The sequence below is a fragment of the Zea mays genome, chromosome 5 (genome assembly GCF_902167145.1).
Source record: "Zea mays cultivar B73 chromosome 5, Zm-B73-REFERENCE-NAM-5.0, whole genome shotgun sequence".
Lineage (NCBI taxonomy): Eukaryota > Viridiplantae > Streptophyta > Magnoliopsida > Poales > Poaceae > Zea > Zea mays.
In genome coordinates, this window is record NC_050100.1 from 79,800,571 (window position 1) to 79,818,040 (window position 17,470).

Here is a 17,470-nt window from a genome sequence, read left to right on the forward strand (position 1 = left end):
GAGTGTTGTGTTTTCATTGTTTTAGACTTCAGAACTTATGTATAATACTTATGTCTGTGTTTGATACTTATGTGAGACCTTGCGACGTTTGAGACTTATGTTTGTGTTTGATACTTGTGTTGAACACTTATGTTTGTGATGGATATTTATGTTTGTGGTGACGGTTTTATGTTTGTGTTGGCTATTTATGTCTGTGATGATATCTGTGATGTATATATGTGATATATATGTGATATCTTCTGTTTGTGTGGATGGAATACAAAAAACAAATAAAAAAGGTATATAGTGGTCACTTTGCCGAGTGTAACACTCGGCAAAGAGGCGCTTTGTCGAGTGTCAGGGTCATAACACTCGGCAAAGAGCACAGACCTGGGCACCGGCTTAGGTTCTTTGCCGAGTGTTATGTCGCTGGCACTCGGCAAAGAGGTCGGCTTTGCCGAGTGCCGCACAGAACACTCGGCAAAGAGCCTGACATGGGGACCCTCTCTGGCGGGCTCTTTGCCGAGTGTCACAAGTGGCACTCGGCAAAGATGGATTCTTTGCCGAGTGCTGCCTGGAAGACACTCGGCAAAGATAACATCTTTGCCGAGTGCCACTTAGGACACTCGGCAAAGCCGCCGTCTCCGTCACCCGGCGCCGTAACAGCCACTTTTCTTTGCCGAGTGCTCTCTGGCACTCGGCAAAGAGGTTTGCCGAGTGCCCGAGAAAAAGCACTCGGCAAAGAAGGCTTTGTCGATGCACTGTTTGCCGAGCCTTCTTTGTCGAGTGTCACACTCGGCAAAGCCTTTGCCGAGTGTTTTTAAGGCTTCGCCGAGTGCTTCAGGCACTCGGCAAAGCGATTGATTCCGGTAGTGATATGCATGTATATTCGTTATACGATCGATCATATATACTAAACCAGAATGCATACTACGCATAATATACAAGTAATATATAATATGTGGTTATACTTATTTTATGTACCCATCCGCTTTAATTTATAATTCGTTAGATTTTTTACAACAAATTTGACTGGCTCATTGTATTCAAAAAATTATAATTATTATTTTTAAATTATTATATTATTTTTTATAATTATAATTTTATTCAAAAAATGAATAAGATGAGTCAATCAAACTTGGTAAAAAAAATGAAAAGGATAGTAGGTTATCTAGTGATCTGAACCATTGATTTTGATGGTGTGTTAAGTCTAGGTGCAATTTGTATAGTGGATTTAGCGGAGGTTGAGTGTGGATGTGATTTGTTTGGGAGGGTTTTGCACAATTTAAACTAGTGGATTATATACAGTGGGGTAACGCTCGGTATGGCGAGATGTGGCACTCGCAGTACCTGAATTCGACACATCAACACAACCCTAGTTCGTTTCGGCATCTCCGACTCTAGTCAGAGTGTCTCGAGCGGCAACATGTATGCTGTTGTCCGCCATGGCACCACACGTCCACGCCATCCCATGTGTGCTATTGGTCCATGGACGATTAGGCGATTAGCATAGGACAAATACAGGGTGCAGGTCATGGAGGGCAGGTTGGGAGGTGGCGGCGGCGTTGATGCTTGCGGTAGCCATGTCCGTGGACGAGCTCTTGGGCCAGGAACGAGCTAGAAGCTGACGGAGAGATGACATGAGCGACTCCACTGCCATGCCTTATTTCCTGGTCATGCTCTGCCACTGATTATATAGTGGTATAGATTATGTCACTTTGATCTCGTTCACACTAGGGATATCAAAGGAAAATTTTCCATCAAGGGATAGCTCACCATCATCATCCCCTCATCGAGAGAAAGGTTACTCATCTCGATGGACACTCGTGAGGAAGGTTTTCATTCCATCCTATGCACAATACTATGCCGGATAAAGCTTATGAGATGTACAATACTATGTCAGAAAGAAGGGCTTCAATATTAAGAGAGGCCACTCAAAGCATCAACAAGATCAAGATCGTACTTTATCTCAATTTTTTAAATGCAGTAATGAAGGATTTGAAAAATTAAGTCACCACAAAACACTACAAAAAATGGTTGTGAAGCTTATGTTCAGTTTAGTGTAAGCAAAGATTGAATTTGGACCATGCAAAAGGTTGTACTTGATCACAATCACTATATGGTTACTCCAAATAAGTCGCACATGCTATGGTCCCAACAACGTGTTTATAGAAGCTGACAATATGCTAATTGGCCAGATATGGGAACCAAAGATAAACCCAACCTAGGTGTATGGGTCCACGAAGGAGTTAATGGAACAGTAAATAAAGTGCAATTCTCTAAGATGGATTGCAATAATGAGATTGGTCGTGAGAGCATGAAGTACTTAGAATACAATGACACACAAACATAGAGTACTTGAAAAAGAAGTAATCAGACTGACAAGAAATATGGTCGGATTGCAAATTTCTTTTGGGCGGATGATCAATCAATAATGGGATTGGTGACATTGTGTCCTTTTGTACAACTTTTCAAACTTGCCTTTTGCTCCCATCTTTGGAACTAGTCACAAGCAGACTATTTTTTGGAGACTCACTTTTATTCAATGAAACTATTGGATCATTTGTTTGACTATTCAAAACCTTTTAAAGGCGATCAAGCAAGCATCCACACACAATATCATAGAACGAGACATGGCCATGGCAGAAACTATTGCTTATGTATTTCGAAACACAAGCCGGAGTCTTTGTTTGTGGCACATTTACCTAAAATGATGCCAAACTACTGGAGCATGTAATTAGTGCATGTCGTGGTAAGTTTCTAGGTGACTTTAATAAATGTGTGTACAACCCATGCCTTTTGACCCGGATTTTCCGATGTTGAAGACTGCAAATTATTTGTCATATATACTACAACTAGGTGAGTGCACGTGCGTTACAACGGTGTACAAACTATTCGATAAATGTTAGTGCACAACAATTACATGGAAACGAACAACATATATGCAGATTTTCCAACATTTGTGGAACCCTGTAACAGAGTATGGTTTAAATCAGATATAGCTACACTGGCTCAGAGGCAGAAACACAACTCGCATTCTCCAAAGTTGTATTGCCTGAATTAATGAAGTTTGTTAAATTTATATTTATAGCAATAGCAATTGCATATACAATATAATGCACATATCTTTGAATAGAAATTGCCCTCTTCATTTTTCCCCTAACATCTAAAGAAAAACACAATAATGGAAGTGATGAGTGCTTACCAGTATATATACATCTCGGCCCTAATATGATAAAAAGAAATATCAGTCAGGATCGTGAAATGTAGAACAAGCAGGGGAAGTGAAGATCTATAGAACTTGAGACTCTCTGTTACACGTTTCAGCCGTCCCACGACGCACAGGGCTCATCCCAAGAGAAGCCCATGTCACTGACGGACATGCGGCCGGCGTCCAAGGAGAATCGTGGGTCTGTGTCGCACGAGCACCGACCGCATACCCCCATTCAAATAACACCAGCATCGACACGCAACGATAAATCATCATTTGAAGAAAAAAATCCCTCTCTATATCTTTACCCCCATTCAGATACCACCAGCAACGACACACAACGATATTGGTCCTGAAGCATCAAACTTGACCACGGATATCCCTCATCCGTACCTGTTTAAAATAAAATCAGATATGTAACTAAACGATAACTAAAAGGGCCTGCTTATGATTAATACCATCATGCCTAGACATCATCTTCACATCACCTCATGGATCATGCACTGAATTAAGGAGCTGATCCTCGTCTATGGATAACTTTCTTAAGGCTTTAGACAACAACGTGTATCTTGTGACAACTCGCTTATACAGATCATGCAGCTGCTTGACTTCTCCTAGAGTCAAGCTTTTAGTTTCTGAGTCCATGAAAGGGAATCTAAAACCTGTCAAATGTATCGCTTTGGATGCTATGATCATTCGGCCTCAAAACTAGTACGGACACACAACAACCATTTAAAGGAAAATCTGTAAGAGCTTAGCATTTTATTTTATTTGATAGGTAAAATGGTTCCTGAACAGGACTGCAATAATAACTACATCATGTTGTTTTCAAGCAAAAAAGAACACATTTTGCTTGGTGGCAAAAAACAAACTGTTTTGGAATGCAAATTCATGGTCAAACAAACTTATCCGAATAAATTGAATAGTATAGTAAGCAAACCTGCCATATCAGTTTCCTCCTGATTTGCCCTTGCAGATGTGGGAAGCCCCTGTGAGCTACTTGGGCTTGCAATAGATACTTGAGTAGCTAGTCTTGTCGATTCCATATGTTTCTGAAACTCCCTTTCCTCCATTGAGGGCGAGTGAGCACTAACATCTATTATAAACATCTCTGCTGAAATGAGGTTAGTCAGGTAGTATTCGACTTCTGAAATTAGCTTTGTTTCTCTTCTAAAGAGCTGAACGAACTTCAGATTTGAGTGCAGCTGAGGAGGATTGACCAGTAATAAGCACTGACATCTATTACAAAATAGCAGTGGTCTTAGAATAGCTGCAATTACAGAAAATGGTCTTAGAACATTCTTGATTCAGATATCGCTTCCATTCAACTACATAAAATGGTCTAAGAACAACTGCAATTACAGAACTGCTTAGGAATTCAGAATTACCTGAGATCGATATAAATAGAGCATTCTTGATTCAGTTATCGCTTCCATGCAACTACAGAAAATGGTCTTAGAACAAATGCAATTACAGAACTACTTAGTCTCTATTGCTGCTCACAATTACGTGAGACCGATATAAATAGAACATTCTTGATTCAGTTATCGCTTCCATTCAACTACAAAAATGGTCTTAGAACAGCTGCAATTACAAAATTGCTTAGGAATTCAGAATTCTATACCATTATGAAAATACCGTGTGATCGACTGCTCCGCACATTCAAGTTGGTCTCTCCAAAATGCATGTTCGCTGAAAAAACAAACAAGTAAATAGTGGCAAACGACTACACAAGTTTCGCCATTGGTGAAAAATAAAATGTAGGGACAGAAATGTGCCTTCTACAAGCTGGCGAAGCTCAAACAGGACACATACACTCCACGCTATAGGCAACAATAAATTTTCACTGTTACAAAAACCTATTCAGAAATCAGAGAAAAAATATCCAAAGGAGTACTTACATCTAAGCTCTCATGAATTTACATCTTCTAGCCCTCAAGTGTCAAGAGGTCCCAGAAATTGTCTGTAGTAAAAGGACAATACTTGCATTGGACAATGAATCTACAGTTGTCATAAGAAGTTCATAGTGGGGATCTCGAAAATGATAAGAAGTTCAATAGTCCATAGTAAAAATATTACATTCCAAGAGAGGGCTTAGAGCAAGAAGAAGAGGCATTTTTACAGGCTTTTCTTTAGGTAGCAAGCCATCGGTTGCAAACAAATTTTCTATAAAGGAAATAAAACCATCACAACTGGCAAGTGTGTGCCGAGAAAAGGCTGTCTTATTTAGCATTCATCTAGCTGGATGTCAGTAGAATTACAAAGTCAATATTTACCTGGAGGATGACATTAAGAAAGCAATTGTTGCCAAAAATTTCGCAGATCTCCTACATAGTATACTCTCCCAAACCCCGAAAACAAATTCCTTGGAGAAACCCATGGTATGGACAAACCACAATACAATGACTTGCATAACCCGACAACTCCTAGTCCCAAACAGGCAGCAACTGCCACAAGACTATAGTGTTGCCTGTTTACTTTACTACAAAATAGCAGTGGTCTTAGAGTAGCTACAATTACAGAAAATGGTCTTAGAACATTCTTGATTCAGATATCGCTTCCATTCAACTACATAAAATGGTCTAAGAACAACTGTAATTATAGAACTGCTTAGGAATTCAGAATTACCTGAGATCGATATAAATAGAGCATTCTGTAATAAAATGTTCCAGCTACCAAACGATAATTTTGACCATCACAACTTCGACTTGTCCAGCTCTGCCTCTATTAGTCGGTTCAGCTCTGCCTCTATAATTTTTTTGGTCCACTGTACAATGGGCTCCTTTATTACCTCCTTGAGAATCCTTTTCAGTTTGGTCCACTGTCTCATCATCCATCGAATCACGACCCAAGCACACAATCTAAAAAGCAAAAGAATTGTTAAGAGTGACTAATGATTAGCCTTATTTTCTGAATAATTCAGTTTATCTGCCACGCCATCATTAGTAGCAAGTGACCCTTCTGAATCTGAATCAGCCTTATTTTCTGAGCCCTCAACAAGGTTCTCTTTCTGGGAATCATGGCATCTCTTTGAAGATGACTGACGAGGAATTACTTCATTGGAGCTTTCAATTTCTCGAATAGAGTTCTGACCCAGTGAGCTTCCTTTCCATGGCCTTACGATAAATAATTTGGGCAAGTGTTAGAAATAGAACTTCAACGAAAATGGAAGGATGAATGCACCAATACTGTTTAAGATGTACTTAAGCAAATGGAGCAACGAAAACATAAGACAAATACAGAAGGAAACAGAGAAATCCCCCTCCCCTTTGAAAATAAATTGTTAGAAAGCATATATATTTTTTAAAAAGTTACAGTATAATGTATTATGTCAGCTATGACCCACAAAATTTGAACCTAAAATTCAAATCTTATGAGTAGAGATGTCAATGGGTAATTCCCCATCGGGTTATAGCATCCCAGACCCATCCCCATCATGTTTGACACATCCCCATACCCATACCCATCATGGGTACAAAACTCATCCCATACCCATCCCCATTCGGGTTTCGGGTCCCCAATGGGTCCCTATCCCCAATTAAGGAATAACTAGGTACTAACATCTAGCACAAACTATCTAGATTTCATACATCACCACATCGGCAAGCACTCATCCATGAACCATTATCCATTCATCCATCCATCAGAAAAGAAATCAGTACTTGGGACCAATATAAGAAATGGAGTCTGCCGGGTTTGATGGCCGACTCGGCCTCAACTCATTCATACAAACAGGACAGGTGTACGCGTATGAAATACCCATGGGTAATCGGGTTCGGATTATTGCTTCCCAAACCCATACCCGTTTACCCAATGGGTGGAGATTTTGTCTCATATCCATACCCATGGGGACAATTTTTGTCCCATACCCGTACCCTAATAGGGGAATTCCCCACGGGTTATCGGGTATCGGGTCCCCATTGACATCTCTACTTATGAGAGACATACAAGAAAATTCTAATTAGGGTGTAGATTGGACAATTTCAAAAAGTTTAGGGGAGTAAAGTGAGCTAAAATTTTGAACATCAAGCTGGCAAAGTGAATTATTCATGGTAGTAAAATAGACCTTTCACATTTCTCTTTCAATACTTTTGCTTAAAGAACATCAACTATTTAGTGTTTACTTGTCACTAATTAAAGAAGATCACTATTTTGTATTTTCCCACTTTTCATTACTTATAGCAGGTTATAACATCTAAGGGAAGAACATTTTGATTCAGGCTATCAGTAGAAAAGGTTTGTACTGCTTGTTCATAAATTTATTAATTTATGCTAACTTCTGGAGAATAAAAAATGCAGTATAGATTCATGTGCAACAGCATATGTATTGTGTTCTATCCCATGTATGACTGAAAATCAGAAGATTTTACCATTGTGTTGTCTATATGGAATAAAAAATACTGAACAATTTGTGATGTAGGGGGGACATTGGAGGGAGGTGGATGGCGATGGCATAGTTGTGGGGTGGGTGTGACCGTGGACATCAATGGCACGACGGCAGGGCCATGATCAGCTCATCACAACCTCGAGGCAAGAACAGAGTGGGTGTTAGGTAAATTGGAGGTAAATATTTTCCTACACCATCCATAGGTTTATATACGGCACTGATGACATCTCCTGAAGTTCCTAATAAACTAATCAATCCCTAGTATATCCTAAAACCAAACCAACAGGCTAAACATTCAAACCAACTAAATCTGCAAATAGGCCTCGTTTCATCCCTTGCGCTGCTGCATGTCTGTGTTGCGCATGCATCTTGAACTTGAATCACCACATGACACAATTCATTAGGTTCTTTCAGGTCCAAATTTTAGTCACCCAAATCAGTTTGCTTTTGGCTTCAGATGTTTCAGCTGTAGCCATAACCACTGTCCTACTCCTACCCCAATAGCTTTGCACCCACCTATGCTCCCAAACGGAGCAGCAATGTTACAGCAGGCAGCACAGTTCATCAGGAAAGGCTGATGGACCTAATAAGATTGTTATTAGGGACACCAAGCGTAAGATCGACAACGACATCACTGGTAAGATTACTCGCATAATCTCTATTATACAAAGTACTGACATGCAAGCCACAATGATACCAGAAGATCCAAAAGTCTCACGTATACCAAATGCAATATATTTATAAACCTCATCTTGATGAATTTACGCTAGTGGACATCGTACCGACGATCAGTAATTGATCATTGTGGAGGCATTTCTAAAACATAATGCAAAAGCATGTTGGTAAGGAAGATAGTAACAATTTTCAGAGAACAGGTCAGCTACTGTACTCATTGGTAATTGCCAAATACAGAAAAGAAGTTGATGTGCTAATTAATTTTTAGTAGTATTCAGATCTCCTGGACATTTCAAAACCAAATGGAAGTGCTTCTCCCTCAAACTACAAGGTAAAAAGTAACCTTACAATTGAAGAACCATGACAAAATGTATTCTTTAGAAAGCTGAAACAAAGAACAACATCACAAGTTCACCCAAACCACAGGGTCGCTTTTGGGTCAAACAATTAGCAAAGAACAAAGAGAGTGGGAGTCATATCATGAAGCAAAGAAAAATGGTGAAATGGTTTGGTCCCACATGGCGTCACGCGCTTGACAGTAAAAAACAGGAAGATTATAAACATCGAACAATTCTTAATAATAAATATATAACATTGACCCTAAAAATAGGAAATATATAACATTAGGAGAAAAACTTACTCATTTGAGTTGGAGTCAAAGCGATGATCAGCTGATAAAAAGTACCTTTGATCCTAAGTAGATTCTCGTATGCAATGTGAATCACCGACAGATGCTAGTCACAACCCACTCATCTATTATCACAAATGTCAGCTGAAACAGTGAAGAAAAGGTCTCAGAAATATTGAAACATGAAAAGGCAGTTAATAAAGAAAACTCTAACTATAAACAAAGCTATCATATGTTCTGCTCTCACACGTAAATGTGTGTCTGCCTAAGAAATATATGCATGTTTAAGGACGAAGTAATTCTATGAAACATGCCGTCGATATTGTCAAATATACTTACCCATAGCCTAGAAATCTTTATCGGTCTTGACGAACGCTGCAACAAGTGCATGTGGGAGCACGACAGGACACTCCTCCTTGCACAAACATGTAGGAATGGCACGCAAGACATTGATCAACATATTCTTCCTTGCATATATGGAAGCTATAAATCAACAAAGCACAATGGCAACTGTAATATGGCTATCAGAAGAAAAAAGAACCAGTCATCAACGGTATACCATAATCAAGCTACCGCCAAAACACAGCATGAGATGAAATCTGATATGCTTTTTTCATAACGCCATATAGTTAAGATGTGATGCTTAGGATGAAAGGTAAAAATTGTTTTTTTCAGTCGTCATGCTTCCACCATGCATGCACTGGCCTATCGCATACAAAACAACACAACATACGCTTGCTTCTTCATTATAAGCAAACTATCAATTACACCCAGGTTCCCAACTATCAATTACACCCACAAGATGCACATAATTAGAAAAGGTAAAAGAGAAGGTGGATGGAATACCAGGAACTAGCGCGGGTCGGGCCAGGCAGAGCGGTTGAAGCGCTTGACGGCGATGCGGCGTTGGGCATCGAGATTCCCCTTTATACCACACTAGAACAGGAGGCGCCCGTTCGGGCGCCCTACCAGAACAACTCTTGGGTTTATATCCAGACCATACACCTTCAAAAAATTTGTGTTAAAAATTTGTAAGTTTGGATTCCGACACAAATAAAATGCCCAAGACTGTGATTAGAATGACAGGGTCATCAAGGCAAGCTAAATGCAATGAATGCAAATAAAATTTTGAATCAGTGCATGTTGTTCACCCAGGTTCACTAAGCTTGTTTTAGTAGGCCTGCTAAACAAAAAAAATGAAGGTTTGCTTTCATCCAACATCTGTAAGGAGGATACAAAGTAAAGTAAAAAAATAATTGAATAGCAGCGTCTGCCGTTAGACCTCCCTCCACCAGGCAACCAAATTTGCTCAGTCCAGGTGCCGGACAACTTTTCAGTCGGTGATTGTGTTTCACTGTTGTTGCCTGCTATTGTCTAACATGTTTGAAGAGTTCAGCTACCATGTTCCACGCCTCCCAGATCTTGTGTTTCAGCTGGTGATCATAAACTGTTCAGTCGGTGATCTTATTTTTCACGCCTACCATGTTCAGCCGGTGATCATGTGTTTCAGCTGCCAATCTTCAGTAACATGTTTGAACAGTTTAGTTGCTGAATAGTTTGAAGAACACTGCACACCAACAAACAGTCAGTTGTTGCCTGCTGGAGAAGGTGACACTGAGATTTGCATGGATCCTCCAGTCAGTGGATCACAATCACATCATCTCAGGATTAGGTTTCAGAATGCAGAGAAACTGGGTTCATATACGATTCCTGTTTATATATACTTAACATCTTGAATTATATACCATTATCTACTCCTAAAACAAGATCACAAGCTCAGGTTGTATTGCCTTTTCGAGAGGACCAGGAATTATATATGCCATTTTGAAGCAGGATTAGGTTTCAGAATTCAGAGAAACACATGATCATCGGCTGGTGACTACTACTGCAGATTAGCTTGCACAGATGACCATTATCTACTCCCTCTAACACAAAAGTTTGTCATTTCTCATTCTTTAATGAGTCAGCCATTTTAGGTTTGATCAAATATAAACATAAAAGGTTAGTACTAACATTTGTAATAACACCTACATGATGGAGCGGTGGTGTCACTGCATTCTGTTCCTTTATTCTTTCTAGTGGCTTCTTGTTGTCATAACGTTCCAAATAAGAGAATAAAAAAATCAGCTGGTATCACAGAAAGATTCTAGGAGAAATTGAACGCAAAGCTTCTTTTTTCCTTAATAGGAAAAGGTGCAGCTAAATGAGGGTTGCCTAAACAAATAAATCAGCAAAGACAAACATTTGAGGGTTGAGAGGCTTCCATGAGGACAAGTGGATAAGGATCTAGACAATTTAAGTGAACATTAAATCAAGCATGCCAATGGAATTTATAGTTTCACCGAAAACCAAATTCTAAAGTACCATATCCCCTCTTTTCCATTTATATTCAGAAAATCCACACTCCCTGGTTATACTCCTACTGTTTATCTGAAGAACTTTGTCTTCTCACCTGAAGAACAAAAAACTGGACAAATAAATCAGCAAAGACATAGATATTTCATTTTAAGAAAAAAAACTGGACAACATTTTACCTCACGTGAAGAACTTTGTCTTCTCATTTACATCAGTTCTCCTACTGTTTACCTGCTAAGATCTATCCGGCACAGTAATCTAGCGTTCGTTTCTTGACAATAAATTATTGTATAAATTTGCAGTAGCTTACCTGCCTTCTTTGCATCTCGTTCACTTGTGTGGTCACCACTGCAGCTACTCAAGGCAGTACTGGAGAAAATTTGACGACCACTGACATGAAGACATGTAAAGCTTCGCATGTTGATGACCAAGAAAATAAATGTCAAAAGCAGGAACTTGGAACTTATCGAGTCAAGTAAATAATTTCTTCATGAAATGCTTGTGTACATAGACTGTAAAAAAAATCATACGAAACACTCATCTCGGATTCATACGCCAATTAATTCATACAAACTGGTTGTGACCTTGTGGTTATATGCTACAAAATATAATGGGAATGTGCAGATAATAAAAACAATTTTGTTATATTTCATTCTGTTTACACGACTGATAAGATATAGTTCATCGGTAAGTGCTGCTTTCTTGGGTACAACATAGGAATTATATCCAACTAAATGCCTAAGTGTGTTGGTGTTCTTAGATCTAAATAAAAGGCCACGATCTGATGAACTGGTTGGATATAATTTACAAATTTATTAAATAAAAGGCCACCAGCGTCCAGCGTCCAGAAGCATTTTCAGCATGGATCTGGGACCCAATGTAGTGCGAATGATGTCAGCAACAGCCTGTGGAGAAAATATTAACATGGAATATTATTGAACAGTGAAGTAGTACTGTCAAACGGCTAACTATAGCCTTCATCAAAAACAATTTGCACAACATGAGCAGACCAATGGTTCGACAACAAAATGTAGTGTCCCACATCTGAACTAATCGAACCAGCTAAGGAATCACTAAAGCCAACGAGCGTAGCGAACGGGACAAAGCTTGAGAATCTGTACCTTGGCCGCCTGGATGTTGGCTTTGTGAACCTTCGCGCCAGACTCCCGCTTCAGCGAGTCCTCTGCTCAGACCAAACGGCAAACCGAAACAGGTTCAGACAAATTTCATAGAAACACAAAGCGAGGAGAACGGATCAGACAGGATTGAGCCCTAAAAACCGAAACAAAGCACATTGCGGGTTTTAAAGGCGGGATCAAGCAGATTCCGACAGCACAATAAAAAGACAAGAACCTAGAAGTGAGAAAATATCAACTCGTGATCGATACATCACGGGTAGGGATGCAAGTGGCCGGGTTGAGCCGCGAGCCCGCTGGGACAGCGGGCGCTGCAAGTCTACCAGAACCTGCATCATGATCCACATCATTTTAGCGGCGCTATGCGGCCAACCCGCATAAACCAGCGGCGCCGCAAGCCCTCAACCCGCATCTGCTACTCTGCTATCCTATGGCGGCAAACCAGCCAACCACGAACCGCTACTTTTTTAGCCTGAGCAACGCAGGTAGTGACAGTGGCAGTGCCAGCAAGTCCGACGGTGACGCGAGCGCGGGTGGAGGCTACGCGATCTCTGCCGCCACCGTCGCCGGCGGCGGCGGCGTTGACGGGAATGCCGACGAGGGTGTCACGACTGGTACGGGCGACGGTTCACCGGCGATAAAATGACGGCGCGCACCCCAGAGGGGGCCGGATAGGGGCCGCTTACTCATCACGAGGACCGGGGCGTGAAGCGCCATGGTGGAATGAAGGTAGCGGCGACTTCGAGGGAGGCGACGACAAAGATTGGGAGCGGAGAGGAGAGAAGGGTGGCTGCTGCGCCGCGGGATCTTTCGAGCTTTCGAGGGTACAAGAGAGAGAATGTTAACGTGCAGCGGGGAGAAAAAACTAAAGCAGTGGACAGTGGTGTACTGTGTTGTCAGTGCGACGTGCGAGAAACACCAGTAGCGCGGGCCAAGCGTCGGTGGGCGGATAGCGTGCGAGCGCGAAGCGCGGAGGGAGCTCCAATTCCCAGTGGCTTTTAACTAGAAGTAATTGGGAGCCTTCTCACCCTGCTCAGACACGATGTTCTCCACCGCAAACCCTGATGTAGCTAGCCGCAACTGCTCGAAGGTAAACTCCTGGAACGCAGGCAGGTCGTATGCCTCCTCGTCATCCGTCACTATGGATGGGGGAAAAACGAGTGTTGCCGTCAAAATACTCCGAATCCCATGGAAAAGCTAATCCACATGCCTAACAAAAACTATTTGCAGCCTAATCAGTAGGCATCAAAGAGCCCCAAAATCAGAAACAAATGCAGTAAAACCCCCACAGAAGTTGTCTACACACGCAACTGCAAATATCACCAACCGAACTGGATGGCACTCTACTCAATCTAGCAACCATCTGAATGCAGATGTGGCAAGCATACGTGAACCCGAACACGAACAAATGGCATCGAAGAAGTTAATCCGCGCATTTCCATCCATGATCATTTAGCTATCAAAGAGCGCCGAAATCAGAAATGGTTCCAGAAAAAAAGGCTCAGCGGCAGTGCGGAAACGCAGCTGTAGATATCACGCATCGAACTGGATGGAAGCTGCCATACGCGAACCCAAACACCCAGAAGAGAAGCAAAAAAAAACATCTCGGAGAACAGAAAAGCAGCCGCCAAAATAGTTAAACAGCAAAGCAGGCATGGAAGGCGGAAGGCATCACGCACCAGCATCAGTCCTGTCGTTAGTAACCCCGTTGTGCGGCTCGCGGCAGCAGCAACAGCAGCAGGCGACCTTGGAGGCTTGGACACGCAGACGCCCATCTCGATCCAAGCGAGCTCGGAGACGGAGGGCGGAATAAAATCCTGAGGGCGGTCTGCGCGGGACAGGAGCAAGCAGAGCAGCACACTGGTCTGGGAGGTCAGAGCAGAATTCAAAGCCCGCCCGCTCGCTTGCCCTGAACGTGACAACATAAGCCACGAAGACGTTGTGCATGCGTACTAAACAGTCACTTCACCAGCAAAACTACAAATCCCACCAACAAAAGGACCAGCTGGCCGAAGCCGAACGACCGAGCCGCCGAGACCGCCCAGTTGGAGCCCGACGGAGCGGGCGAGTAGTCGCCGGATCCCGTGCTGGTGCTGAGCACGACCACGACCCAGTCGCCCTCGCTCGCGATCCCGGCGCCGGAGAACTGGCTGTCGTTGAGGAACCGATTGTACTACGACTTGGTGTAGATGGCAAGGACGACGGCGGAGACGAGGCCCAGCACGCACGCCGGCATCACCTGGCCGTCCTCGGTCACCGACGCGTTGAGGTGGCAGCGGTCCAGGTACCTGGGGTAGTCCGGGAACTGCTGCTCCGTGCCGATGACGGTGTTGGCGCCCGTCGTGTTGGTGCACTCTTGCCCCTTGAACTGCCTCGCGAGCTGCTCCGTCAGGCATGCCGCGTTCTTGTTCTCGGACAGCGCTGGGACCTTGAGCGAGGACCTGTAGCTGTTGATGCCCTTGAGGAGCTGCGCGTCATTGCCTGAAAAGGGTAGGAGTTCGGTCAATTTCCTGCCAGAACAGCGCTAGATTTCGTAGTCAGAAGGCATGAGAATTACGAGCGATAGAGCACTTAGAATGGAATATGTGCGAGAGATTTTAGGTTCAAGCGAAGCCTGTATAAAAATACATTGTGTTCCTATTCTCAACGACACCTCTGCTCTGGGTGCAGATCTTGCAGCAAACACCCGAGCTGACTCTGAGCATTGGATATCAATCATACTTGTGGTTAGCAGCAGACAGAAGAGCCTGAGCTCGTGCGGCTGCTAAAACAATTCCTGGCAACAGTCCAAGCCACGAGACCACGTCCACCCGATTCGTACGTAGCTGGTGCACATTGCCAGATCACCAGAAGGCGAGAACGCAGTGCGGCCCACCAGTTACGCGGGAACCCAGCCAGCTGCCAGCCTAGTGTGACGAGTCAAAAGAAGGGAGATGAAGAAGCTTACCGTCGTGCAGGAGAGAGGAGGCGGACGAGGGCGCAGAGGAGGGAGATCCCGGAATCCATCCTCTTCGTAGATTTCGGGGCGAGGCGGAAGGGCCACTACCGGAATCGCGTTCTTTGTCGAGTGTCTAAGACACTCGGTAAAGACTATTTTACACTCGGCAAAGGCTTTGTCGAGTGTAACATTCGGTAAAAAACGCTCGGCAAATATTTCATCGGCAAAGGGTTCTTTACCGAGTGCTTTCGGCAAAGAAAAACACTCGGTAAATTAATAATCGAAAAAATTTAAAAAAACAGTAAAATATTTTTTAAATTCTAGGAACAACTCTCCAAACCCTACCCTAAATTACCTTACCCGTTGCCCTATCATTTTTCACTATTATTTTGAATCAAACTTATATATTTTGTAAATGGTGAGATTCGAACTCGCACCTCTCTCTCGCGTATACCCTCCTATACCACTACACTACTACACCAATTATGTTTATATTACGTTTTCATTCCCCATGCACTACCGGAATCAGCTCCTTTGCCGTGTGTTCTAAACACACGGCAAAAGCTATTTTACACTCGGCAAAGGCTTTGCCGAGTGTAACACTCGGCAAAGAACGCTCGGCGAACTGTACATCGGCAACAGCATCTTTGCCGAGTACTTTTTATCGGGCACTCGGCAAAGACTTTGTCGAGTGCCATTTGGCACTCGGCAAAGAAAAGTCACCGTCACGGCGTCAAGTGACGGTGACGGATCCTTTGCCGAGTGCCTACGGCAACACTCGGCAAAGACTGGTCCAGTGGACCCCACAGCCAGTCCCTGTGCCGAGAGCTCTAGTAGGCACTCGGCAAAGGAGGTTTCTTTGCCGAGTGTCTGGTGGACTGGCACTCGGCAAAGAACCCTCCAGTGGGCCCCTTTGCCAGTATCTTTGCCGAGTGCCTTGGCAAAAGCACTCGGCAAAGATGTCTTTGCCGGTTTCCAGGTTTCCTTCTTTGCCGAGTGCCACTGTCAGCACTCGGCAAAGATGGCTTTACCGGTTCTCAGGTTTCCTTCTTTGCCGAGTGCCATGGTCATAGCACTCGGCAAAGCGACCCTTTGCCGAGTGTTACACTCGGCAAAGTGACCAGGATGTCCCTTTTTTATTTGCTTTTGTTGTTCCATCCAAACAAACAAAAAAATATATATCATTCACATCACATTATATATAAAGCACATCACAGAATGAACACATTTATCATCAACACCATATATATCACAAAGTCTCACTAAAGTCTCACAAAACATATCACAAGTCTCACTAAAGTCAGGATCATCACAAAACAGATACAAGTCTGCATCATCACTAACATCACCAAGTATCTCACAAGATAAAGTGTAACTAACATCACCAACACTCATAAAGGTAAGTCTGGATCATCACAAAACAAATCATCAACGAGGTGGGCATCTGGACTGGTTCGGCGAAGGGCTGGACGAAGCATGAGGGTTGTTCGACGCCGCCGATTGACCCTGCACAGAGAAGAGATTGTATGTGTGAGAACATATGAATATATATCATGCAGTACTAAAATTTTGATACTCACAGGAGTAGTGAACTCTGTAGGGTCAGCTGTAGGGAACAACGGAGGTGGTGGAGCATAACCCTATGCGGCGCCAAGGCTCTGCATGTACGCGAACATCTCCGCCATCCTCTTCTCCAGCTCCTCACGTTGCCTCCTCTCATCATCTAGCTGAGTCTGTAATATTTCGCCCTAATGTTACGATAATGCAAAGAGAAGATATATAAAAATCAATGAACGATGAATAGATAAGGAATAACCTGGAGTTGCTGGATACGATGTTGTGAGGTGTCCTGCCGAGGTCGTATTGCTGGGCTCGCGCTCGTGCTCCTTGCTCGCACCTGAGAGAGAGTGGGAGTGGAGGACGAGTCGATTGCCCCGTCGGCAATCCAGTACCGCCCATGCCTCTTGCCTCCTCCGACCCTTATGAGGACATCTCCGTCGATGTCCTCGGTCCTCGGATCGTAATCTGGCCCATGGACCTCCTTGGCCATGGCGGTGTACTCACTGAGTCGGCTGTGGATGGCGGGGTTGGTGTACGCCTCGGGCCCGTCATCCGGGTTGTAGGTGACGTCGGACGTCGCCTTCCCTTGTGGGCCATGGCA

At 43.2% G+C, this 17,470-nt stretch overlaps 1 long non-coding RNA gene and 1 pseudogene across 28 annotated transcripts; both read right to left on the reverse strand.

Annotated features, from left to right (window-relative positions):
- Positions 1-2,619: 2,619 nt before the first annotated feature.
- LOC109939934 (uncharacterized) lies at positions 2,620-13,019 on the reverse strand. 28 transcript variants are annotated; one of them, XR_004849482.1, is made up of 8 exons: positions 12,589-13,018; positions 12,357-12,418; positions 11,546-12,140; positions 11,415-11,466; positions 9,220-11,332; positions 8,893-9,024; positions 4,131-6,306; positions 2,620-3,583 (listed from the first exon to the last, which is right to left on the reverse strand). It is a non-coding gene; the product is annotated as an uncharacterized lncRNA (long non-coding RNA). The 28 variants fall into 28 exon arrangements; XR_004849478.1 differs by having other exon boundaries at positions 11,415-11,476; XR_004849480.1 differs by having other exon boundaries at positions 9,220-11,347; positions 11,415-11,476.
- A 1,297-nt stretch (positions 13,020-14,316) lies between these two features.
- Positions 14,317-15,207, reverse strand: LOC109939719 (uncharacterized GPI-anchored protein At3g06035-like; annotated as a pseudogene).
- Between the last annotated feature and the right edge of the window lie 2,263 nt (positions 15,208-17,470).